Source organism: Rhinolophus sinicus, linkage group LG09, assembly GCF_036562045.2.
Source record: "Rhinolophus sinicus isolate RSC01 linkage group LG09, ASM3656204v1, whole genome shotgun sequence".
Classification (NCBI taxonomy): Eukaryota; Metazoa; Chordata; class Mammalia; order Chiroptera; family Rhinolophidae; genus Rhinolophus; species Rhinolophus sinicus.
In genome coordinates this window covers 101418834-101446795 of record NC_133758.1, presented here as the reverse complement: position 1 = coordinate 101446795, position 27962 = coordinate 101418834, and the positions used below count along the sequence as shown (strand labels likewise).

At 41.6% G+C, this 27962-nt stretch overlaps 1 long non-coding RNA gene across 5 annotated transcripts in view; it reads right to left on the bottom strand.

The window, feature by feature from the left end:
* The window catches only part of LOC109444616 (uncharacterized), a 319813-nt gene that overhangs the window by 190606 nt on the left and 101245 nt on the right, over positions 1–27962 (bottom strand). Inside the window, exon 5 of one of the 5 annotated variants that reach the window (XR_012498903.1) lies at positions 21255–22974. The exons of the other annotated variants lie outside the window; for them this stretch is intronic. This is a non-coding gene — a long non-coding RNA (uncharacterized LOC109444616). Of the gene's footprint in view, positions 1–21254; positions 22975–27962 lie in introns of those variants that run through there. 5 annotated transcript variants of the gene reach the window in all.

The following is a 27962-nucleotide window of genomic DNA, read 5'->3' as shown; positions in this document are numbered from 1 at the left end:
ATGATTGGCAGAGTGCCTCAGACAAAGGAATTCATTTATGCTAAAATATAAATGACTGACAATAATTTTGTGTTTTTACATTGTCTTGCATTACATGGATTTTCAACAGAATTCCTAGAGACTTACATGGCGCTCCTGGCATGCTAATTCCTGCTTTAAGCCTTTTACACATACTAACTCATTCAACAGTCATGACAACACTATGAACTACGGTGTTTCCCCGAAAATAAAACCGGGTCTTATATTAATTTTTTGCTCCAAAAGATGCATTAGGGCGTATTTTCAGAGGATGCCTTATTTTTTCATGTACAACAATCTACATCTATTCAATACAGTCATGTCATCTTCTGGAACATCGTCATAACGTACTAAATGTGTCCGTCTGGCTGACGATCTTACCTGGGGCTTATTTTCGGGGTATGTCTTATTTTCAGAGAAATATGGTATGTACTAGTTTCTACCATGTCACAGGCGAGGAAACGGAAGAACAGAGATGTTAAGCAGCCCTCCCAAGGTCAAGGCTTTGTACCCAGGCCCTAAAGCCTGTGCTCCTATTATGCTTAACCTCTTCTCAGAAGGAGTGGGCTTTACAGACATGAAGCGCCTGGGCTGGGAAAGTTTGGGGAAGAAGCTCTCTGAAAGCTATTAACATCACATCTTGCCAATTTCATCTACGTCTCGGGTCAGTTTGGGTCATGCGTTTTCTGCTGTGGTGTATTCTTCCCTCTTGGAAAATGTGTAGTGTCAACTGTGTCTTCACAAACTTGTCCAGTTTCTGTGATTGCCCTGAGCATTTGACTCATCCAGACAAAAATCCTGAACTAATTCTTTTGGAAGGATTTTCTTTTCTTATAAAATTTATGACCCAAGTCTAGTGCTTCCAAGACCTAGTCCTTCAGACTTAGAAGGATCCCAGAGGAGCCATTAGAGTCAGTTTCCCCGAGAGGTCCGGTATCAGGATCAAACTCCAACTTCTGAACACAACTACCTTGGCCCAAGTGGAGGGGGTTCAGTACAAGCTCTGAATTTTGTTTCTTCTACATTTTTTTCCCCTTCAGTCTTTGTCAGAGCCTTTTTCTAATGAGATAAAGTCTTGGATTTGATGGAGGCATCACTTTCTGGCATGAAGCAAGTCTGTCAAAAAGGAGCTACACACGTCAAGTTCATCCCTCCCCCGTATAAAACCCATGAAATACAGGGGCTCAGTGTTAACCGATAGAGCACTTAGTAAGTATTGCACATCTGAATCTTCTTGGCAAAAGCCGTCTCGAGCTGGCTAGGAAAGGGTTGGGGTGGTAGCTCTGGGTAATCTTCAATTTTTATCCCTTGACACTTTAATTAAGATAATTTAACAGCCTGTTAAGCACAGTATGCAGAATTTCCCACCAGAAGCCAATGAGGAAAGAGTATTGGGGAACAGGGAGATAAGTGTGAGGCTGGGGATCCAGGCAGCATAGAATTAGAAGGAGTCCTGGTTATTATTCAGCCCAACGACTGTGACTTTCCCAAGGTCACATAGTTAATTAGTGGACTCCCTGGATCCCACACTGCATGAGTAGCTGTGGGATGTTGAATGGGACTATCTAGGCATAACAGATTGTGAGCATTTCTCTAGAAAAGGTCATGGGCAGCTTAGGCTAAGGCTTGGGGTGGGGGAAGGCCAAAGCAAATACCAATGATGTGACTCAAGATCCTGGGGTTTTTCAGAGGGTGGAGTGGTTCCAAATGCAATGAGAAATCCTCCTTCTCATCGTGTCTCCTAGTGGTACCACGTGACCCATGCAGCAGCTGCCTACATCCTGGGTACTCTAGAGACACATCGGGGCTCCCCGTGACTCTACCTGTTAGGAAGTTAAGAAAAGTGCTTCCTACTCGGGCATGGGCAATCAGATATGACACCCATGCCATTACTCATTTTCAGCAAGAGGCATGGGCAGGTCTGACATTCAAAAGTGCTATTCTTTAACTACACTTTTTTTCCAAGACCCTAAAGAACCTAATTTTTCATTGCAACTTTTGGAAGTAAGAGTTTTCAGTGTGATAGATAACATGCATTGCAACCCTAAAAGTGGAAGGCATTTACCTAGTCTCCAGAAATTACACCCAGTAATACTTCCATGTATGCTCGGCATTTAACAGGATTTATTCTGATTATTTATTTCCAGCTTGATTGGGTAAACACACGCATTTATAGAAATCATGAAGGATGATGCATTTCCAATCCACTTAGACTGAGAACTTCATATTGCAAAGTCTTAGATTCTGGGTACCACTAACTCGTCCTTTCATATTTAGGAGTCAAGGAAAAAAGAGAGGGGGCAGTTTAGGGTGAGAGACTAAATTAGATAAAGGCCAGGAGTGAGGGGAGCCAGGGCAGGCTGGTGGAGGGAGCTATGCTGGGGAAGCAAGAGTCAGGAGGCTTTTTTTTTTTTTCCCAGTGGCAAATGATCCACTGTTTAAAAAGCTTTGTGATTCTATGATAACTGGGGAAAAATAAAATGCAGGGAAGGAAAAAAATACATGTGTGTGCAAAAGCATGGAATTGCAAAAGGGCTTATGGGGTCACAAAGGAGCTCGATTAGACAAGGTCGATGGTTGGAGATGGATGGTGGGAAGAGGCAGCCAGAACGTCATGAGAAAAGGGGCACAGGTAGCTGGGACTGGACTGTGAGAGCCTCCCCCTCCTCCCTGAAGCTTTCCTTGACTACACAATCACAGAAAAACATCTTCCTGTGAAACCTCCGGCCTGTAGTATCGGAACCTTAAAGGGGTCAGGAACGAAAGTAGCCACTGACACTTATTCATGTGACAGATTCCATACTATTACTTATCTCTGTGTTTTGACTACTTAAGAACATTATCAACTTCTCTCTGTAAGTGTTTTGACTATTTAAGAACGTTATCAGCAATTTCAGGGTGGGACCTTTGCTCAGAGAGTTCAAAGGAACTGTAACACAGTAGGAACACACACAGTGCCCTAAATGATAATAATGAGAGTCGCTAAGGGATTTCTGCATGCCAAGAGCTTGCTATGTATTATATCTAATCCTCAAACAATCCTATGAGGTACATACTGTTATTATTTGCATTTTTAAAATGGGTAAACTAGGCAGGAGAGGTTCAGTAATTTGCTCAAGGTCGCGGAACTCTAAATGGAAGAACTAGGGTTTGAAACCAGGTTGTGTGATTCTAGAGTGTGTGTGTTTTAAACCACAGAACTCTATCTGCTTCCCTAACAGGAGCTTCAGAAGCCTTTGTTGAATGAATGGGATGAGTGGATGTCAGATAAATTGTATTAATTAAATTGATTAATTAATTTAAGCCTATTAATTGAGACACTATTAATAAATTATTTAATTCTTCAGCAACTAAGAGATTTCCGTTACCAAGTCACCGATGGGCTCCACATTCAAACAAACATAAAGCTCCTACGAGTATTTCTCAACAAAGATCTATAAACAAGAACCCTTGTTTCATTACCTTGTTAAGAACTAACTGTCCAGCGCACTTGGCTCTTTGGTCTAACACATATGAAAGCTCTCTGGATGTTTTCTTCTCCCAGCGACTTAGGCAATCTGATATTATTCTATGTCTCAGAAGCATCTCAATCATAAAAACAAGAAATGAATCCTTGCGAGATCAAGAGGGGAAGGGCTTGGAAATGCCACCAGGCTAACAGTCGACAGTTAGTGAATCAGTCAATTCCGCAATTCAGAAAACAGCTTGGGTGGGACCTGCAATCCTGGCCATCACCCAGAAACCACTAGGAGCCAGGAAACTCTGAGGAAAGAACCCATATAAGATTTCCATTACGACCCTACAAAGATGGGTGGGAAGTCCCTCTTGAACTGAACAATTGCCCACTGCTATTTCACACACAAATTTAGACACCTGGGAATTTAAACCTATTACCCTTATCCTTGGCTGGGAAACAGGAGGAACAAAAAAATGAAGGTGCTGACAGTTCTGCTTTTAGACAAGTGCCAGAGCAAAATTGAAGTCAGGAAAAGAATCAAAAGAATGTACGCAATGTGACATTCTGCCTGCGAGGAGAGTTGGAGGCTTCTCTCTTGAGGAAGGAAAGCCCTTGCTCCTAACAACACTCTGCCAAGACGAGATGCCTTCCCATGCAACTGCCTTTCTGCAGAGCAGCTGTGCAGGAAATGCACCATCTTTTCCCGTGATCCTTTTCCCATGTGTTTTAACTGATGCTTGAGGAATAGTTTAAACACAAGTAAGGCTTTCAAGAGTTGGCTAAACAAATCTTGCACAGAAATGGCAGGCTTCAATAAACTATTATGTCCAATGTCCCAATTTCAGCTCAGTGTTTCGACTGATGGGAAAGCAGATGAATAAAGCAAACCTTTCATTTGTACCTACATATATTCATGTTTGATCACCATGAAAATGACCCACTGCTGCCAGATCACCAATCAATCTAAGTTGCAAAAGAAGCATGTAGAAGGAACCACAAAGCAATGAGACTTTAAAAACACAATAAACAGTATACCATAGTTCATCATGTGAATGAAAAATACTGTCCTTAAAGATCACTGTGGGATAAATGGTAACAATATTACCATTTATCCAAACCTAGAGATAGTTTGTGCAGCACACAAGAAAGTGTTCGATGCAATGCTGGAAAGCTCAAATGCTATTCTGTCACAAACTAGCTGTGTAACCTTGGAAAATTTACTTAACCTCTCTGATCTCCCATGTTTTCATTGGTAAAATGTGACTATTCATTTCTTTGATGTCTGAGTGAAATATGCTTCCATGCAAAAAATTTAATATCTTTGACATCTAGAAATTACTCAATAAATGGTGGCTATAAAAATTATCATCATCATTAATGATGATAATAATGAATCAAGATCAGTCATTTAAAAGCTTATGGAATCTTGAGCAAGTGCCTTAGCCTCTCTGATTCTCAATTCAGTCACTTATAAATCAGGTAGAGAGTAGTTCATAGGATTATTTTGGAGATAAATGTGAATATACAAAAAGCATCTAGCATAGTCCCAGATACACATGGTACTCAATAGATACAACTTATTTTTAGTGACACTTTATATAGCAATATGAAGTTATTTAATCTGCAAATGAGAGAAGAGCCAGAATAAAGTATGAAATGTAGTTTCACCCAGAAACAACTTATCTCTCTGTTTAAAACCCTATTATAATCTGTTTAAAACATAAAACAAAAATTAAATCCTAGTATAGATTAAATTTATACTTGGAGACACCACAAATATTAAGAACACGTTCTTGGGGGTTATATTTACAATTCAAGTTAAACTCAAGGCCGGCAAGTGATACGATATTAGAACATAGACGCTGCTGATACAAAAGTTAAAATCATGAGTCTATAAAACTGTATATTCACATTACTGTATACAGTTCTTCCTCTTTCGTTTCTGTGATGAGGCTCTAAAAGATGTCCTCCTCCCAAACAAATGCAGAATCCAGGCTTTCAGCGAGAAAGCAGAGCTGGTCAGGAATTCAGGGAGGAATAAGTCAGTCTGTCTTCAGTAATTGAGAGTCTAAATAAAATAAAGTCCCCTTGTGATTGTTACAAAAATCAAAAGTTGTTTGGACGTCATCTTCAAAAGCTTTTGACACCAAGGTGATGTGACATTTCAAAGCATCTTTGGAGTGTCCGCCACACTCCGGCAGGTTTTAATTCTAAGTTCAGTCCATTAATACTTATTAAAAAAAAAAGAGAGAAAAAAGAAAAAAGCCAGAGGTAGCTACAGCAGTTCTGAAAAAGGATAGAGGACTAGAGATTTGCAATCAAGCACCCAGTTGAACCTATTAGTCAGTGACAATTTAAATTACATTCTTAAAAGTTCTATGTTGTGTCTCTAGGAGTCCATAAATGCCATAAAATGTTTTAATAGAATGAAATTTTTATTTTATTTTATTAGTTTAGGGCATCTTTAATAATGCTAGTCTCTCAGTTAACTGAGTTAACTCTTAGTTACTAAGCCTGCTTATTTGGATAATTTGGCAGCTAGCCCAAATTACAGAGGGCACTTGGGTGGAAACAGCCTCTTCGTTACTCAGCTTGTAAATTCAAACACAAAAATTGATTGTCCTCCACATTCAACATAGAAAATTAAGTATCAGTATCCCATGCAGGGCTTTTTCAAACTACACTACACACACTACACACACACACACACACACACACACACACACACACACACACACGAGTCTGATACATTCCCTCTTCCCACTGCTGAGACCTACTGCTAAAAATTGATGGCATGTGTTGCAATTATTTTTTCATATTTTTCCAAAGGATCAACGTATTTGCTGTTATTGTAACAGACTTATTCCAGGAAAGGCTGTAGAGATGCAATTGAAATGATGATAATCGACTTAGTCAACTGAACACTCTGTTACTCTCTTAGCAGAAAAAGCCCAAAACAAATATTTCACGTTTTTAGCCAGAGGCATCTGCAAAGCATGTGTTTGACCAAAAGTTGGTCATTTGAAGAAATACATGAGCAAGTTAAAATGATAATTTATAGCATGCTTCTCACTACACATGGATTGACTGTATGGTTTCTGACCCTATCCCCAAGTTTATAATCCCTAGGGTACCAGAGACAATTTAAAAGGATGTTAAAGGCAAGAGCAGGATAAAAGTGTTGAATTTCTTTTATATCAAGTATTTCCATTTTCTAAAAAAATTATTCGGGTCTACTAGCAATTCTCATGCATAAACCCTTTCTTTCAGTCTTGATGTGCAATCTGTCAGCAAACTCTTTGATTTGCTTTACTATGTCCCCCTTCTTGCTATCACCTCATTGTCTCACAGATGTCGGCTCATTTCTGCCTTCATTAATTTCTTTTTGGGTGCCTATATGCCTGCTTTAGGAAATGACTCCACTCACTTGGAATTGTTGGCTTTTTGTAATATTGAATTTAAGTGAAATGTAATAAGAAACTACATAGCCTGAGAAATGATGCTGAGAACGAAAAAGGCTGGAAAAAGATACAGGTAGTATGTAAGTCTCACTGGAAATTGGTTTTATTTCTATTTTTTAAAGAATCATTTACCTAACGAATGGCTATCGTTCACTCCACACGGATCCATGGCTAAGACTGAGGCAAAATCAATGCATTTGGTTTCCTACATGCTCTCTCTCTGGTATACCTTCTTGTGTACTCTCTTTTGAGTTCCTGTTTTCTCTTTAGTATATGAAGAGTGAAGACTTTACAAGGACAAAAATGGATCCACTTTGGAAGATTATTACACTGAGAACTGTTCTGCTTTTATTAACCTGGTGCCTTAATGAAAAGCTATTGCTCAACATTTTAATAACAGCGGTGACCACTTGTTGAAGAAAAATTAAAGTGACAGTATCTACAGAACATCAAAGTGGTGGGTCGAAGAGATACATCTCTAGCCTTGGTTAACTCCTAGCCAGCCACTTCTTTAATCTCTTAATTCACATGAGTTTCCAGTGTGCTGTTCTACCTATTGTTACAAAAACTATTTTAGCAAGGTTCATAGAAATACTTTTTGGCTATTGGTAAGTTCCAATTGCCTCCTGGCTAAGAACTGCCAACCAAACTGTCAACCTTGCAAAAGGCAAAAGTTGCAATTTTGTATTCGGAAATAGAATCAGATAGACAACAAAGACAAACCATTAAGTACAGAATGTCGTACTTCAGAAACATTTCAGGTATTCAAAACAATCTCTTCGTCTCCATGACGAATTTTCAAAACATGAAGAGTTTCTCAAAAATTCAACAGCAGTTTATAAAGTATAAAACGGGATTCACACATGTAGTACTTGAATTTTTTAATGAACCATTTGCTGTTTGTAGCAAAGGTGCTAAAGTTTTGCTGGCGCTTTAGACAAGAAACATTGATCAGACTGGAGTTACAAATACAAACATTCTCAGAGCTGGGATAGTCCCATCACCAAAATGTCTCCACTGGAATAGGACTACATCTAAACACCAGTTAGAGGACAGACAACGATGTGACTTTTAGATTTTTCTGAGGCCGGCCCCATGGCTCAGGCAGTTGGAGCTCCATGCTCCTAACTCCGAAGGCTGCCGGTTCGAATCCCACATGGGCCCGTGGGCTCTCAACCACAAGGTTGCCGGTTCGACTCCCGCAAGGGATGGTGGGCTGCGCCCCCTGCAACTAGCAACCGCAACTGGACCTGGTGCTGAGCTGCGCCCTCCACAACTAAAATTGAAAGGACAACAACTTGACTCAGAAAAAGTCCTGGAAGTACACACTGTTCCCCAATAAAAAGTCCTGTTCCCCTTCCCCAATAAAATCTTAAAAAAAAAAAAAAAAAGAAGATTTTTCTACAGTGCTTTATGTTTGCAAAGCCAGTTGTGGAGTTTCCGTAATTTAGACCATTAACTCATTGGTACGATAAACCTTTTAGCATGGGCAGATACCCAATGCCATGATTTGAATATGCAAAACATTAGCTCGGTTCTGCTCTGTTTTGACCACACAACATAGTGGGCGCACGCTACAGAATCCTGGATCACTGAAAACCTCTCCTTGAAATCACTCCTGATTTTCTGAGGTGGTTGTGAGGCCAGTCCTTCCTGGGGACACAGTGGTTAAGTGAAAATAACAAAAAGGCGTCCAAATACATGTGCTCACTCATAAAGGACGGAGAAGGAAGGTGTCAGGCGTGATGCTTGTATTTTCTAATGTTGCTGATTATGTTTATTGAAGTCTCTCCTGGTTATAATTACAGGCTCTTTGTGGAAAATGTAAGACAAGTATTTTTTTTTTTAACCTCATGCACTTAAAAACAAACAAACAAACAAAAACCTTTAGGTGCATTTTTTCCTCCCACTCCACCCATCATGCAAAGGTTTAGGAACTGGCCAAAAATGAAGTGTCTGGGAACTCTCATGCAAAACGTTGACTGACATATATACGAAACTTCTTTTGCCCTTCCCCTTAAAGTTTCCCTGAACTGCAAATGCTAGCAGAAATAGGTGTCTTAAATCCTTCAAGCAGGATGCCCAATAAATGCTAGGTAAGAAAGAAGAAAAATGCTCCAGGTGCTGTAGTAATAGCTGCCATGACCACTGCTCATGGAAAGTCCTTAGTAGCTTATGGTCGTCAGGGATGGTTAGAAATTGGTGCCATTGATTCTTATGAGAAGATGGACTTATGTATGAGGTTAATATTTGGTCTTCTCCCCTTGTCCCTCTCTTACTTTAATAAATATCAGCATGAGGGAACCTGGGAGCAGGAGACAGAACGGTACTGCATGGTTATATTGTCTGATATCCTCACTGTCACAGGACAGATCTTCCATCTTAAAACAAAATCTAAAATCTCTGTGACAATTTAAGCATAAAATGAAGACTCCCCTCATAAACCAACTTCCCTTCTTTGACATTTCTATTATCCCTAATTTTCAATAATGTACAGTAGATCTTGCTTAGCAATAATAAAACTACCCGCATTACAAGTTTGGTTTTATATAACACTCCGTATGGTGGATTCATAATAAATTTCTACTGGGAATACAATCATAAACCACTATTTTCTGCTATAAAAAACCATTAAAGCACAGACATACACAAACAAGGTAATCTGCAATAAATTTGGAGATGTTAAAATACTACAAATGTAAATGTATTCAGCCCCGTTGCAATGCATATAATTTCCATAGCTTTATTAGAAATCTTGCCTTTGCAGTGGTTTGGCGATAGGTTATAAATATAGTAGGAATGAGTCAGCGTGCAAATCCCCTCTGTGAAAAAACAATTTGAAAGGTTTTATAGCCCATAGCTGTTTATTATTTTGTAAGAACAGTAATGCAAGTTTGTGTTTGGAACCTGCTGAGAGGATAATTCTCAAAACATCCTGTTTATAAAACAGCAAGGGGGGAAAAAAAATCTCAGCAAATTAGAAAAAGAAAAAACAACATTTGATTTATATAAGGTCACGGCAACAGTATTTCCCAAATAAAGCATTTAATTGATGGACTTTTCTCTGCACGCATTAGGGTCATACAGGAGGTAATCAATATATTCCAGAGAGGAGGGCAGCGGTAGCCTGGCCAGTGTGAATCCTGGAGGCAGATAAGTAAATATCTCTAGAGATGAGAGGAGATGAGGTTACAAAGGTGAAGAAGGAGGACTAAGGACAGAACGACCAGAAACAACTACAGCAGGGAATGCCATGAGGAAGGGGAGTGGCCAAAGCAGGAGACCACTGAGGTACAAAGAACCTGAGACCAGCACATAGGCTGCGAAGGAGAGCGCTGCACGATGGAGGGTCTCCACTACAGAAGAAAACTCAGGAAGGACGAGGACCAAGAACAGGTGGTGGGACTGGGGAATCAAAAGCTCACATAACCTTCCAAGGACTAGCTTCAGGACCTGGCGAGAAGCAGAAGCCAGCCTTCAAGGACTTGAGCAGGGAGTAAATGGTGAAGGTGTGGAAATTACAGACATAAACAACTTTGGAATCGGGGTGCGGGGGAGTTGTGAGCTTGAGTACAAGTGGAGCAAAGACGGGTCTCTTGGGATAGAAAGGAGCTGGGGGTGGGGGGTCAGGGAGAGATTATAGCCAGTGAAGGGGGCAAAACCAAAGATACAGGAGATAAAAGTTACTCCTCACAGGATGAGTTCAGGCAGGATATGGAGGAAGGGGGCTCAAGGACGTGGGTGAAGCACTTAGGCAGAAAGAAACGGCAGGATTGGTAAAGATTAGAAGAGCAGCTGCAGAGAGTATACGGAAAGCAGTTGATGGAACTGAGGCCCCAGGACCTCCAATTAGCTTCAGAAAACCAAGAAGCAAACTCAGCTTCTGACTGTCTTAAATGGATGAGCTCATTTTAAAAGCATTATTATCATTTCTTTGTGACCTTACAGCAGGTCTGTGTGTACGCTACGAGGGAGCCAAAGACTATAAAAGATCCCAGACTACCTAAACACACGTGCATGATGTCTGGCACACATGTGCACACACATACACACATGCAAACACACACGCACGCAAGCCCATTCCAAAACTAGGTGTCATTGTTTATTACACTGCGCGCAGTTCTGATCTGTGGCTTTTCCCCAATTTTCCTTTCCCCTTCAGAGGCTCTGCTACAACACCCCTAGCCATCTCAAGCAGAGTGGAGCTGAGTATCCACCATACTGTCCAGAAGGCAGGTGTAAGTGGGAGTGCCTGTTGGCTTAACTGGGGCACAGCAGCACAGGTCCAAGAATGACACTTCGAGCTAACATAAATTACAGAAGGTCAGAAACTTGAAGAGAATTGGAAAAGATGATAAAAAAAGGAGAGGAGAAACAAGTTCATTTCCCGCAGTGAAAGAACCGGTTCTCCTGCTTGTCTGATTCTGTGAAGAAAGGAGACTGTGAACATGGCCAGAAGGATATGGGGGAGACTATTTCGGGATTCGACAAAAAAAAAGAAAGAAAAGTTGAAGTCAGTTTTTTACATTAAGAGGCAATTGGAGAAGATTGTAAAGGAACATGAGAGAATAGCAAAAGCTCTTTTAAAGGGAAGAAAAAACTTAATATGGAGGAAAGAGTGACATGGGTAGGCATAGAAAATTATTTAGGGAAGGGAAAATCAAAAGTGTGAGCAAAAAGGTAACCAGAAACTCACAGAGCTATTTTGAGAGTGAAAACCAAGTGAAAAATGTCAAGTATAAGATTATTCTTATTTGACATTTTTATACAGCAGCAACTTATAAAAACATCACACACTGACATAATCCTTCCTCTAGCATTTTAACACATCATTATATTAACAACGTCAAATGGCTCTAGCCATTCATGTGACTTTTAAATAGATTACTTTTACCATAAAAATGTCATTTTTAGGATAATCTGTATTCTCATATTTTTATGTTCAGCTATGGTCTTAAAATGTCAAATATAGGAAATCTCTGTGTCTGTAGTGCTTGGGGTCTTACTGCAGATCTTGAGAATATCAGTATAAAATAAGCCTTAATCTGATATGGCTGCCATGCACAATTATGTTTTTCTACAGTTTTTCTCCTTTTAAAAATAATTACAAAGTCCATGTATTAGGTAAAGATGAGATTGTGGGTTAAAGCCGTAATAGGCAGGAAATTTGTAGTGAAGTCTGCTTTGGCCTGCATGAAAGGTATCTTATAACACATTCAATCACCCAGGCTCACATTCCCATAGGCATGATTATATATGTAATATTTGCAATGATGGTAACAATGTATCACTTCACATCCAGGGGCTAACATGTGCCAAATGTCCAACCAGATTTCTTCGACCACTCCTCTCAAATGTGAGGCTATCAAAGCAATGAAATGAAGCCACAGAAGGGAAATTAGAACTCAACTGTGTCAATAGACTAGCGTAGGGATTGGCAAACTTTTTCTATAAAAGGCCAAATAGTCAATATCTTAGGCTAGCAGGCCACATGGTCTCTGTCGCAACTATGCAACTCTTTAATGCAAAAGCCGACAGAGACAGTACATAAACAAATGGGCGTGGCAGTGCACCAATAAAACTTTATTTACAAAAACAGGAACTGGTTTGGATTTGGCCCTTTGGTCGTGGTTTGCCAACCCCTGATCTAGTGAATCCACTTGCACAATCTGTCAAAGATTTCAGCTCAAACCTCAGAAAAAACACCAATTTCATCTAGATTTAATAATAACATCTAACATTAGTGAGATCTTACCAGATGCCAACCACCATGCTAGGCACTTTATACAAATAATGTTTAACCCTATTCAGTAAGATTGTTATTATCTTCATTTTGCAGATGAGGAAACTCAAGCTCACACACATGTTAATTATAGAAGGTCACTCAGCTTAAAGTAAAGGAGACCACATTTGAAAGCAGGCAGTTGGATCAAAGCTTATGATCTTAACCAGTGCCTAATGTTTAATGCATGTAACTTAGGGATCTAAGAAAACATGAAGCCATAAAAAAACAGGGCATTTGCCAGAAAAGGGATTGTAGTATGATCTGTATTCTTCAAACTTACAGAACCAGAGAGGGAACACTCCTAGGGGCTAAGCAACTTCCTGAGTTGGTCCCATTCTGATCTCATTGTGAGTGTGCTACTACAAACCCACCATCACCACACTGGAAAATGAGACCTACAAACTGAATTCTCTAATCAGCTAATGTCCAGGCCATGCTCTCAGCTTTCCTGGAAAAGACCCTGGACTAGGGCAGCAAGGAGAAATGTGGTAGATGACTTTAAATCATAGGCAAAACCAGGAAAGAATCCACCCTGCTACAGCCACCTGCAGAATGGCTTGCACGCTGCATTTCTCAATTTCATCTTCCGTCACTCCACAACCCCATTGAGAAAGAGGAAAAATAAACTTTCAACAGAAACAGAAACCAAGATGTGGTGCTCCTGGTATCTGTTGTTTGCATTTCCTACTCACAACATCTTCTGAGGTAGGTAAGTATTATTTTAGCCTCATCTCACAGATACAGTAAGAGGGGTCATTAAGACTCAGTGAATTGTTAAGGCCACAAAATAAGGAAAGATTCAATTCCCACTGTTCCAAGTCAGCCTTGGGGCCTCTTTCCGTTCAACCTGGCTGTCTTCTAACCTTCCAAAGTGACCCACAGAGAAACAGTTTGAAAAAGCAAGCCATATCAATGGCATTATACAAACACATACTTTTTGCTATTGTTGCTCAACTGAGGACACTGGAAAAGTTAAATCAGAGCAACCCAAATATTAAATGATCTCCCTCATCATGGAGAATTTCAGGCAGACGATTTATAATAATAAATAAAGCAGGAGGGATCTTTGGTAAAATTTAGCCCCAGAGACCCAGAACTTACAAGATCTGCTCTCAACCCTTTCCGGCCACAAGTATCTCCTGGGGAGACTTGGCTTCCTGTGGTCATGGCACATCCAAGCCAATTCTTGATTGGGGGGTCACAGGAGTAGGAGGGGAGCATCCAGGCTCAGTCTCTCATGCATCTTTTCCCATCATTGCACAACACTTGCTCTTGGTCCCAGCAACTCCCCTCACTCTTAAACACAAGGCAAAAAACGCAAAATATCAAAGTGAGGTCTAAATGTTATCAACTAGATTTGATTATTCTATTAAATATTGAGTCAAACCTCTAGTTTAAACAAAATTGTTGGGAGCTGGGTATGAATAACTGAGAGCAAAGATTATCCCCATTTGTAAGAGAGCAAGCTAAAATTCTTTATCATTTCTCCTTAAAGCAGATGGAGGTGCTGTTTACCAACACACACATACACACACACACACTACTTTTTCTAGTTTCTTTGTTGAAGAAGAAAATGTCTAATTTACATGTAGAGCCCACAAATTATAGCCATACCAGACAAGGAAGCAGATGAAGACTGTGATTGATATTCCAAAATTTCCGTCCTGATTTCCCCATCCTAAGAATTAGCCACTCTATAAATCAAACCGACATACGAACATCGGATGTCAAAACCAATAGGTCACATCTGGGGAAAACATCAGAAACATAAAAAACTGAATTCTTCTGTTGTCTCTGCAAAAACACGGCCCCCTCCACTGTCTCCACCACCATTTCCACCATTATACTTTAAAATATCCTGTCTGTTTTAAGAAAATATCACTTTCTTATGTGTACGGGTATAAATAATGGCCTTTTTTTTTCTTTCCATGTGGTTGTGTAAGAGACTAGGAATTGGCACTATTTCCCACAGTAAGCCTGAATGAAACCTTGATTGTTTCTAGGTAAGTAGTTATTATCGAGACAGTTATTACTGTCAGCCAGGAACTTAGTAGAGATGGAAATCCCTCATTTCTTAAGAGCATTTCTGTTTCTGCTGATCTGGTTTAATGTAGCTCAGAATTGAAATGATAAACTACAAATCTAGGAGCTATAAGAATTGCCTCCTACTCTTAACCATGTCACCTTAGGAGAATCACTTGTGACTCTGGGTCTTGGGTCCTCCCTCTCTAAGAAGCTCCAAGCACAAACATTCCTGCTGTTTCTCCTGGATGAGGGAAACACTGGTGACCCACCATCCCTGGAACGTACGTTCTGAGTTCTTGTCAACATGCAGTGATGGATTTACAATAATAAAATGTTGAGTGCTGAAAAAAACCCCCACAGACCATCTCAATAAAATTCCTCACTTACAGCGAAGAAATCGGAGCGGTGACTAGGGTAACTGACCTCTTCAAAGACCTTGGGGACAAGCCTCCTCAGTCTCCTCTTGGCTCCATTTTCAGCAGTCATCTGCACGCTCACAAGGTCCCTTTGGTCACTCGGGCACAAAGTGTGTGTGACCACACACTTGCTGAGTGGCTGGTGAGGACAGAAGAAGCCCGTGGCTACCGAGACACACGTTCGTCTTCCTGAAGCTAACCAGTCCCTACAGGGCCGATCGTGGCTCACCTCACACTGCTTGAACCAAATGACTACAGCGGGTTGCACAGAGTATGAACTCAAATATTTGCCCAGTGAATAAAATAAGCTAATCAGCCCACATGGTTTCTTTTGTGGTTACAAAGAGGCAAATGTATTGCAGTGTATTAATAGCACATTGTAAAAATGAATACACCTGTCCCCCAACCAGGAGGCTGCGAGCCATCATCAACCACAGGGACATGGTAGCCCTCACGTTTTCATCACGTAGCCAAAGGTGCACGTGTTAGGGGAGAATTTAATACGGTGCCTGTTGAATGGAATTGGGTTTTGGAATCAAAGACATTAGAGAACCTTTAAGACCAGGCTCTTATCGTACACATTTGGGAATCAGACTCAGAACTGATGGAATCGGCCCAAGGTGCCCTCAGGTCCAGCTGGCTCCACCACTCCGGGCTGCTTCCGACATGCCGGAGGCCTTCTGCCCCTGAAACTTCATCTCTACAACATGGAACCAGTGTCTAGAGTTCAGTGTTCTAACTCATAGCTCTTTGAACATCTCCTGGTTAATTAATTAAGGTTAGAAATGTAGTCACTTTAGTCAGCTCTCCCTCATGAGGAGGCATTAACCCAAGATTTCATTCTGGGTATGCTATGTGGGTCAACTAAATCACACTGAAGATTCCTTCCATCTGACTTGCATAGGCGATCGGACTCAACTAGCTTTGGTTTCTTTCTCCAGGTGGGCTGAATTTTAAGTTCCTCATTTTCCCTGTTCTTATCCTTTCTGAAGCCTCTGCGAATGGCACCTAGTCTGGGGGCAGCAAGAACATCCAGTCCTCAATCACCGGGCTTGTCATCCTAAGTGTGTCAGTCAGACCAGCTGTTCTCTCCACAACCTCCACACCCCACCCCACTCCCCCAGCATCTGCGGACACATAGAGCCTCTGCTCAGCCCAGGGGAACAGCGATTCCTGGCCTCCTGGTTAACAGCTGAGAAAACTGTCTGTGTGGGAGCATCCAGAAGGCAAGTAAGGAAAGATATGCTCTGCGCCAGCTTCTCTCTTTATTGTGCACAAGAGTCAAAGAGTTTGTGCTCACGCTCGAGCCCATATCCAAGGAATTGTAGGCCCCCGCTCCTGTCTAGTACAGCTTCCCAATCATAGCTGGAACCGCGTTCGCCCAAAAATAAGACTTAACCGGAAAATAATCCCAGCATGATTTTTCAGGATGACAGCCCCTGAACATAAGCCCTCATGCGTCTTTTGGAGCAAAAATTCATATAAGACCCAGTCTTATTTTCGGGGAAACACGGTATGTGTAAATTGCATGTCCTCCGAAGGGACAAGGGGACATACCTATGTGTCCACTGCAGATCCAGGAAAACCTTTCCTCTGCAAGCTCTTCAAGTGCCCCTCAAATGTCCTTCGGGAGTCTTCCTGCCTTCCTGGAATGCTTCCCCTGCTGACTCTACTTGCCCTTCGTCCTCTGTCTGAAAGGACAGTCCTTTTTGGCCTACCTATGAGTGCTGCCCAGCCAGATGGCCCCAATCAATCTGGCGATCCGTGGAATGACACGCTGTCCTAATCCTTTGGTTCTACTTGTTAGCTGGCTCTTTTAAAGCAAAAAAAAAAAAAAAAAAAAGCTAAAAAAAATATGGTCAAGTAGGAAATGGCATCCTCCTGTTTGAGAAAATGTTGGCAGCGTGGGGCCAGGAATCGGGACAGCAGTGCCAACTCTGTCAGGTAGTAATTGACACACAACAACAGTAATAAGCAGGATGAGGATGGTGACAGGTGGCTTCGTTTAACAGGTACTTATTATGTGTTAGGCTACATTCTTAGTACTTCAAATGTACAGTCTCATTTAATAATACTTTCAGTGTAAGCAAATTGATCAGTCTGCTTTCTCTTCCTAAGGCTTTGCTTTTTAGATCTGCTGTACTGAGATAATAGTTCTATCACAGGGTTGTTGCGAAAATTAAATGAGATCAGCTCATGGAGACAAATGCAATTGTACAACTCTAAAGTGACTTCCAAATAATCCTTCTTATCCTTGTGGTTACGGAGGTTCCATTCTTTCAAGAACATTCCGATACCAAGTCCCCCAAGCCACAGCTGAGTCCTGACCAAGTGTAGATGTCCCCTGGCACCTAAGGCACATTAGACCCAAGGCACCTAATCGCCATCTTTGAGCAACCAGCTGCATCTTTCACACAATTTGACAGAAGGTTCTAAACCAAGTGAATGCCAACATAAAGGTGGGTAAGTTGATCTCTCCTTCCCCATCCCAATAAGGCGGTGATGTAGTTAAAATAATCTGCCTGGGTTTTGACACACCCCCACCCACCCAGATGTTTCCAGGAAAGCAGAAGGGGCTGCCAGCATTCAAGTAAGGCTTGCTCTCTGGAAAGCTTCCCAGATGAAGAGGCCCCTGGAAACCTCTCCCTCCCATGGGCCCCTCAGGTGAGGAAGGGCATCGGAAAGGGGCTTCCGGCCCCCAGGGCCTCTCTCTGGGCTGCTTGCTCCAGAACGGAGTATGCTGGTTGTAACATACAGTTTGTTTTTTAAAGTGCTCTTAACGCTTGTCCTTTCTGCTAGTGAGGGAGTCCAGTGTTTTCCCAATATTTATTTTGAAAGAATAATCCCCTGCCCGGTCAAGAACTGAAATGCGTTTTCACATTATCTACTTTCTTCTCCCACAGGAACTTCCGGGAAAAGTGCCAAACGGAATGGCCAAGTTCTGCCCAAAGACACCCTCGGCGCCGCACGGTGTTCTCAAAGTGAGGGATGCTGTTCACATCTCCTATACCTCTGCGGCTTGGGGGAGTACAGCTTTCCAATTTAAAGTGCCTTTTACGTAAACGTACTCCTTTTAAGACAACAAGCTGTATGTTCTACTCTGCTAGGTTCTCAAGAGGCCCTGTCACCACAGCCCTAAAACAGTGGGCACCCTCAGCTGTGATGGAAAACAAGGTGCTGGTCCCACTGTCCAGGTCATACCACACTGCAGGCTCCATAACCACCATGATTAGCTGTGTGACCTCAGGCCAGCTATTTAACCTCTCTGAGCCTGAGTTTCCTAAACTATAAACTGGCAATAATGATAGTACCTAATTTATAAAATGATAATCAGGAATAAAATAATGAACATTTTAGAACATTCAGTAAATATCGGTGCTGTTATACCCTCAGTATTCACTTCCCGTGGCTGCTGTAACAAATTACCACAGATTGGGTGACCTAAAGCAACAGAAATTTATTCTCTCACTGTTCTGTAGGCCAGAAGTCCAAAATCAAGATGTCAGCAGGGTTGGTTCCTTCTGGAGGCTCTGAGGGAAAATCTTTCTTCTAGTTTCTTCTTTCTTCATGCTCTCTTCTAGCTTCTGAAGGCTGCTGGAAGGTCTTGGCGTTCCTCCGGCCAATCTCTGCCGAGGTCTTCACATGGTCTTTCTCCTCTGTGTCTTCTCCCCTTTGCTTCTCTTCTAAGAATAGTTGTCAGTGGATATGACAACTAACACAATATGATCTCATCTCAAGATCCTTAATCATATCTGCGAAGACCCTTTTTTCAAATAAAGTTACATCCACAGGCTCCAGGGAGATCTTTTGGGTGTGCCACCATTCAGCCCATTACACCCTCTCTCCAACTAAAAAAGCCAGTTTAGGTCACATAAGCCTCACACTATTTCTTCCTGTGTGAAGCAGAACATGGGTCAGTTTTTTCCCACAAATATCTTTACTGTTCCTGTTCAGAGGCCCCTCTGATCAGACTCTTCAGAAGTGTGACAACCCTTGTTTTCTTCCTGTCATGAAGCTCACTGGTTGTAAATGGAATATGGGTGTAAGTGATGGGAAGTGCACAGCAGGGTTTCAGACTGAAGAAACAGAAGATGGCCTAGTTTAACCTCTCGTGTCCTTGAGGGGGTAACAGACCTGAGAAGTGATGTGCCTTGTCCAGGTAGGGCAGGTAACACAATGGGTCCAGGACCTGCCTGCCTTCCCTGCCACCTCCGACATGTCAAACTCCCGCTGGGCCCCACAGTTGTAACGTCACCCCAGTATTCTACAAGCCCACCTGAGGGAAGCCATCATGTCTCACACCTTACTCTATGTCCCTGGTTAATAATTCTAAAGGTCACACTGATTTTAGCCTATAGAAATTAAGATGTAAATAGCCAAAGTGAGACTTGCCAGGAGGCCAATTAACTTTGATTTGCTTTTCTATATTAGGGGGCCAAGGAGAAAGTTTGGAAAATGCTTCCCATCCTACATATGGGTAATAAAATTTTATAACCGCACTTGAATCTTTGATGGCACAAATAATTTCTTATATTCTAAAGATTTGCCTGATAACACCAATTGTTTGGAACTCAGATACTCCATTCTCTAGGCTCAACAGTAATCATAATGGATAAGTTCCCAGGCTAAAGCCTACAAAATAATACAATTACAAAAAAAAAATCAATATTGATATTAATAATATAAGTAATTAAACAAAGAAAACTTAAATTAAATTAGAAAGCTAATTATTTTATTAGTTTGTCCAGAATTTCAGCTTGAGGAAAAATAGGTTTAATAAAAAGGATATAAGGAGGAAGAAGAAAGGTTTTAAAAAAGCTCATGGGGGGTGGTTCTGCTTATTTTCAAGGGTATTGAAGGTCAATTACACTTAATTCCATTTTGAATTTATGGATTATTTTCCAACTGGAGAAATATTTTATAGCTCTTTAGAATTTTCCAACTGCTTTGAACACGAAGTTTCGTTTGTGAGAGCAGCCAGGTGAGTGGAGATTTTATCAGACAACCTTACCAGATGAAGTCCAGAAACTGATAAATTGGCAATTGGGAAGAGGTTCTTTACCCCTGGTCTGTCTTGAACTCTCACCACTCAGAGTGTGGTCAGGAGCCTCAGTATCATCTGAGGGCTCGTTGTTAGAAATGCAGAACCCTAATCTGACCCCAGACCCACGGGAACCAGACACTGCATTTGAACAAGATCCCAGGGGATTCCTATCAGCATCTAAGCATCTATGCACATCAGCATCTAAGAAGCAGGGCTTCTCTCTGTGAACAGGGGTGAAATAAAACAATTCAGCATTAGGAATAGAGACAGTGGAAATGTAATGGCTGTGTGTGATGTCAGAGGAATAGTGGATGGGGGGAGCGGGATTGTCACTGTGTGAGGGATATAAATGATAAACACCTAAGTATTACATTGTTTTGTGCACCTGAAACTAATAAAAAAAAGTTATTAAAAAATAATAATAAAATAAATAAATAAAGTTGCTAAGGGAATAAATCTGGAAAGTTCTCATCACAAGGAAAAAAAAAAATTCCTGATTTTAAAACTCCAAGTTATTGTTTTACCCGTCACTTTGATAGTTACACATAGGGTCAACTGGGTTTTCTTTTTGAAATATTAAAATAATTATTTCTCCTATCAAAAAAATAAAAAAAAAATGATTCATCAAGGGAAAATGCTCATAAAGAATATACATTTGATTTTCAGTCCCAGCGATGCTGCCGCTGGAGCTACTGATCCTCTTTCCCTTTGCAAAACAGAGAGACTGGATAGACTATGATAATTTTTTTTTTTAAGCCAAACTCAAAAGGCAGAAAGGGAAATTTCCAGTTACCAAAAATCCACAAGGGAACTCACAGGCTACCAGTGGGTGCAGCAGAATTCAGGTGGAGCGCAGACTTGGTTGCAGTCCTTAACAGCAAGAGACTGGAATCATAAAATCCCCATGAAAATCAGAGATGAGGCCTCAGACCCACATGAAGTGTGACGATAGGACACAGACTCCAACATAAGTCCTGCCCCCTTTGTAAGGGAGATGAGAGAACTTCCCAAGGGAGCCCTCAGGGCTGGTGGGCCCCCAGCCCTAGTCTGTGCCACATGGAGACATAGAGTCCAAGGGAACACTACCCACATGGCGTTGGAATCTCAGACTGACAAATTTCCGTGCAAATTCAGCGTGGACAAGTTAAATCCTTGGGACACCCAGCCATGGCAAATATAAAACCTCTCTGTAAATATATTTCCACAAACCAGGGTCCGTATGACTCACAGGGACCAAAAATAATCCCAGCTGAGATTGAGCCCACAAACAAAAATTAAAACCACATGAGAAAAGAATTCACTACAAGGGAGCATCAGTAGGTACCACAGGCAGCGAATCAACACGCCCCAGGACACGAGATAACAGAATCATTCCAAAGAGTCTACAGTTTATTTAAGCCTCAAAGCAATTTACTAGATTTAAAAAAACTGAGGCTAACGGGGAATTTACAGATAAGGAGAGTGAAGTTCAGAGAGTCTAAGTGCTAATACGGGCTGAGGGCTTAAATCCAGCCTCAGTGCTTTTTTACCACCTCACATTATCTCTGTTCTTAATAAACGTATGACTAACTCATACCCTCTAGTTGGATCAATCCTTGATTCGCTCAAAACAGAAGAGAGAGAGTGATTTTCTTAGATTGCAAAGGGAGAACTCTCACTAAGTTCATTTGACCTGAAGCAGTCCTTTTTTCTTTTTGTTAGGCAAATAAAAGGGAGGAAAGTGTACTCAGGAATTCTTATTGGGGGGAAAAAGGAATTGACAATGTAAGAATTTTGAGGCAGTTGGGCAAAATGAAAGGTAATAGGCAAACATCCATTTGAATTTCCAGAATATTCAGAAGACAATATTCTTGATGGTTGTCTTTATTTTTCTAAGGCAAAATGTCAGGTAAATCTGAGCCATGATGAGTTTTTGCTTTTCCTCCGGATCATCATCGTGATGTCGCTGAAAGCCCACTTTTAAGTAGCAGCTCTAACCCACACACCTTCACGCAGGCTGTTCAGGAATTGGTGTGTGGCTCCGGCATTGCCGCAAAGCCGTAATTTCTCACCCCTCACCCCTTCACTAAATTACAATTAAATCCCATCATTCAAAACTGCCTCATCTTGAGCCAGACGCATATATCACAAGAAGGCATTAAAATCTGACCTTTTATATCCCAATAAGAAATGTCATGAGTCCATCACAGAATCATAACTCCCTCTCAAATTATTGCTAAGGGAGCCCTGGATTTCTAAGGGGAACTTTTCGATGACAGGCAAATCTGAGAACTTTTCTAGTAACCTCTTAACATTCTGAATTCTAAAGAAAAAACTGAGATGACTTTTGGGCTTCAGAGCAAACGTAATAAGGAATGAGTAAACAGAAGGGTGTAAAAAATAAATGCTACAAACAAAAAGTGAAAAAGGAGCACACCAATACACCTCTTTTGAAGTCAGTTCTAAGATTACTGGAAACTTGAAAATTGGTAACATTTCAGCAGAGGCCCTAAAACCCCAAACAATTATCCACTGGCGCTTTTGCTGGCTAAGATTTACACAAAGTGGCTTCGTCGGTATAGATACCACAGAGACTCTGCAGAGTACTGTGGGGCTGGGTGACTTCAGAGCTTGCTCTTGGAATATTTATCATTCTAACTCAGTAAACAGCGAGTCCTTTGCCAGTGGGGAGATAAGCAGGCAGCCTTATCAGTCTTGGTACTTTCCAAAGGTTTCCATTCCACAGCGCACTGTGGAGCATCCATCTTCCTTCTGATGACCATCCGTGCCTGTGAGAGTGGGAAGTAGGTATTTAGACGTCTGTAAAGAAGAGTCATTTAAATAAAAAAGGAAAAATCTAACTGGATAATAAGAGAGAGGGGGACGGGGAGCAACCAGAGACAGAGATTCCAGAGCAATGGCAGCTGTGCTCCCCCATGGTTAGGGTGGTGAAGGAGGCTATGAAGCAATTGTGACTGAGGAGCGTCGACAGGAGCCATACGTAGTCACCTCCACCTCCATCCACACTAGAGCATACACCGTGTCCAAGGGAAGGGGATGGCAAAGCAGGATGCCTTTCCCAATATCCATTCATGTCTTCATTGAGTAAACAGTATTTATTGAGCTCCCACTGTGAATACATAGATGTCAGAGACATATCACGAGTATACGGAAGAGGAAGAGAGATAATAAAGTATACAAAAGGTAGAAAACACAGGTACAAACAAAATGCCACAAATTCAAAAGAAGATATGCAAATTAAGGGACTGTGTAGCTCCATGAAGAAAGTAATACTGGAGCTGGGCCTTAAAGAATAGGAAGATTTGGACGTGCAGATACGCTACTGGGAAGCACAGTATTCTCTACCACAAACAGAAGGCCAAAAGCATCATGGGGCTAGCTGTGCGTCTCAACCTTCCCTGCATCTATGAATCACCTGGGGAAAGTTTTGTTTTAAATCCAAGCCGGCATCCCACTCCCAGAAATCTGATTTAATTAATCTAAGGTGAGACCCAGCCCTGAGTCATTTTGCTTTTCTGAATCCCTCCTCTCGTGTCGCTAGTGTGCAGCCAGGGTTGAGAATCCTGAGCTAGAAGAGCAGATACGGAGCCTGGTATTTGCATTTGGAAGTTCGTACCAGGACTTTATAAGAATCCCAGCTCCCAGTGTGTCATGACTCATGAATTGACACAATTCCCCACAGACAAGATACAGGAAGAGAGACCAACATAAAATACTGACTCCAACATAGTCCTAGTCCTCTGGGGGCCTCCATTTGTCAGACAAAGAGGTGAGCCCGTAGGAACTTCATGGACAGTGTTTGGTGCTCTGGTGGACTCTCTGCCAGAACAGCTCCATCGTGGGGGACCGGGCCATGTGGAGCCGTAAGTGCACAAGTTCACAGAACGTACACGATGCTGACTTTGGGCCTGGGTTTGGCAACAGAACCAGGAACACCTGATGGTTTCACCATTGTGGTGGCTCTGTGACAATTTATCATAATAAAGCAAGAATGGGCTTTTCTCAATGAGAAGGCACCTTTCAATGTTTGGACTTTAGAAGGTATGCTATTGCGAGCTTCGGTGGGCCAAGTGTTTGCACTGGACAGCAGGGAGCCTGTTAAGGGTGAGGCTTGCAATCATATCTGAAAGAGGGAAAACGGATCTGCATAGCTTTAGAGTAACTTGTGTTCCACTGATCTATTGCTGTACAGTCATGCGCTGATTGACGACGGGATACAGTCTGAGAAATGTGCCACAAGGTGATTTTGTCATTGTGTGAACATCACAGGGTGCACATACACAAACTTAGATGGTACAGCCCACTACACACCTGGGCTATGGGGTACAGTCTGTTGCTCCCAGGCTACAAGCCTCTACAGCCTGTTACTGTACAAAACAACACGAGATTCAATCAAGGACAAGAGAAAATGATGCTCTCAAGAGATGCAGTAAATACAAGATGTACGAGGCTGCTGCCAGCCGAACATGGCGTAACATTTCACAGCAAACTTTTTTTAATAACTAGAAAGAGTCCACTCTAAAATAATGATAAAAGGTATAGTATAGTAAATACATAAACCAGTAACATAGTCGTTTATTATCATAATCAAGTACTATGTACCGTATCTAATCGTATGTGCTATACTCTATACGATTGGCATGCAGTAGGTTCGTTTGCACGAACACCGCCACAAACACGTGAGTGAGGTCTTGCACTACTACGTCAGGACATTTCCACAGCTACAGCGTCACAAGGCGACGGGAATTTTTCAGCTCCATTATAACCTATGGCACCACCATTGTATATGCGATCTGTAGTTGACCAAAAGATCATTATTTGGCACATAAGGGTGTAACAAACCACTCAAAAATGCAGTGGCTTAAAACAGCTCATTGTTCTCTCTTATAGTTCTGTGGGCTGCCTGGATCGGCTGGCTGGTTCTCCCTTGGTTCTTTCAGGCAGTTACGGTTAGATAGTGGCTGGATTCATCTGAAGGCTCCACTGGACTGGACACGCAGAACGGTACACTCACATGGCTTGCTAATATTGGCCAGTACCTGGAATGGCCACTTGTAGCCTCTTTCTAGGAAATAGAAGCTGTCAATTTCTCAAAGTCTGGGTGCAAAAACTGGCAAATATCACTTGTGCCACTTTCTATTCGTCAAAGCAGTGATAGAGCCTGCCCAGATTCACAGAGAGAGAACATAGCCCCATGTCTCGTGAGAGGAAAGTCAAAAATATATAGCCATCTTTAATCGTCCACAACTTGTGAATAGATTAGCTCTTCTTATTCTCAACACCACATATCTGAGCTTTAAATAGATATTTTTCCACAATTCTTTGATGGCAACTCCCACAGCGAATAAAAAAGAGCAACACTTGGTACGTGTTCGCTTTCCTTATGCAGAATACAGATACAATACAAATATAAAAGAGTAATAGTGTAGTATTCTTCACTGCAAGCTCATCACCTATAAGTCTGAGTTAATTTTTGCTAGTAGTCGGGATGAGTTTGCACTAAACATCTCTTCTCTCTGCCTAGTCTCCATGGTAACCAAAAGTATGTGTCTGCAAAGATGGGAGCAAAGACAGAGTGAAGACAATCGATGGACCAGGGCCCAGACCAGGACCATACACAGGGGTGAAATCCATAGCCTGGGCCTTACAGCCACTCTAGAATTTTCCACAAATTGTTACTGTTGGAATTCTGCCAACGTCAGCCCCACAGCCTATAATGATCCAGTGCCCAAGCGCGTCTGCATCGCTAAATGTTTGCGGGACTCAGAAATCAATATCTAATCACACTTTGCTAGAGCCCAATATTCTGTACGCTCAGCAGTTTACATTTTGGGTTGCTGGGTACATAAAAGTTAACATGGGAAGCAGAGCATTTGTTGGAATGAGCTGCATTAAAAATATTACCACTGGGGTGCAAATCACAGTTAATGACATTTATAGAGTGCTCATTTTGCAAGAGTCCCACTCTACCAGGACTTTTAAGATGACACAAAGGAAATAGAAGACACTTTTTTTTTTACCTCAGAAGTTAATGTTACTCTTTTTTTTCCTCTCTGCTCTTTACTAGGAACGTAACAGCTAGATTACTTCTCAAAATCTGTCAGCTTCGAAATCCTATTCTGAGTATCAGCTCTACCTGGTTTCCTGGTGGGCAATTGCCAGTCTCTTCAGTGAAGAGCACGTTGAGAAACCAAGTAGGCCCTTTTGTAAGCTGTTACAGAGCCCCAGGTGTGGCCAAGTCTTTACTGTCCCTTCTCTGTCCCTAACTTGCATAATTCACATTGAATTCACAGGCAAATCCCTGATGAAATGGCTTGTGACAACAGTAATATCCCTTCCCTTTTTCACAGGCTGGCTCTCATAACACCAAAGAAACAGATTTAGATAACTCTTCCTAGATGACTGCTTCTCTAACACAGAAATGAAGATTCCAATTCACTGGCTCTTGGGTGGAGTCTGACATTCTGCGTTTCTAACAAGATCCCAGATGTTGATCCCAGCTGCTGGGACCACACTTTGAGTAGCAAGGATAGAGGTTACTGTGGAGAAAGCATTATCTGCTCCAGACAGTGTTGAAAGGAAGAAAGACAAAACAAAGGTCCCAAGTCTCCTATGATTCCCCCTCTCTCTCCCTCATTCGAACACTACAGAATATATGCCCATCAAGCCTCAGGAAAAGCCTTGGGAATCTCAAAATTCTCCGACTTAGATATGCAAACTAAGCCCCGACTGTGATCTCAGATCTAACACATCAGCCCAGTTTGTAGACACTGACAAATAGAAAACACTGAAAACTGAGTCTGAAAGATTTGAATCTGCTCTCATAGTCAGGAATATCAGAGAATCACTTCAAATGAGCTGTCTTTTTTGACACCAAAAAAATGGGGGCATGTGTTCACTTTCCTTATAGGTCCTGCAAATCGTTTTCTGGCTGAGAGTATTATGATAGAAAGCTAAGGACTAAAAACTTTCTTCTAATTTTGCTACAGATCCGAAGCAAAGGGGTTTGGATTTTAAATTTTACTTTGGTTTACGTTATTATTACATTTCCCCTAACTCCTCAAAACATGGTAACAGCTTACATTGTTTTGGCTTTGTTTTTCCCCCCCATCTTTTCTAATCCTCACCCACCTATCACCTTAGGTCACCCCATCCCTTAAGGTCTATAAAATTTGCTCAACCTTCTGTCCTGTTCTCTCTGGAACGCCCGCCCAACACATCTCTGTGCTCCTGGAAGAACTGATATTCTACAGTCATTTCTGTTTTGAGTTTTCTGCCTCTGCTGAATTTTTGTTCTGTTTTGTACTTTTTAGCTATTTTTTGTTTGTTTGTCATTTTTCTCCCAAATTGTCCCCAACCCACCCCTTTGCATCTTCATTTCAAGCAAGGTATATATAAAGCTCTTGTGTTTTTAAAAAAAAAAAACTTTCCATGAAGGTCATAACTGAAGGATTACATTGTTGCACTCAAACAAAGACATTTAAAGTACATCACACCTAACTATTCTTGAACATTCTATCAGGTCTCTAGATCTCCTGCCTTCTTGCTGATTATTCCTCTTTTCCCCTTCCTTCGCATTTCTCTCTCTCAACACCACTGCTCTCCCCGATTGCCCCCGAACAGTCCAGTTTAGTGCTTACGCAGAACAACTTGGCTGTCCGCATCGTCTGTTCCCAAACTATGCCAAACTCGTGTTTGTATTTCTAAAACCCATCAAAGTGCTCTCCTGTATGAAAGAACCAGTAGCAGACCACCA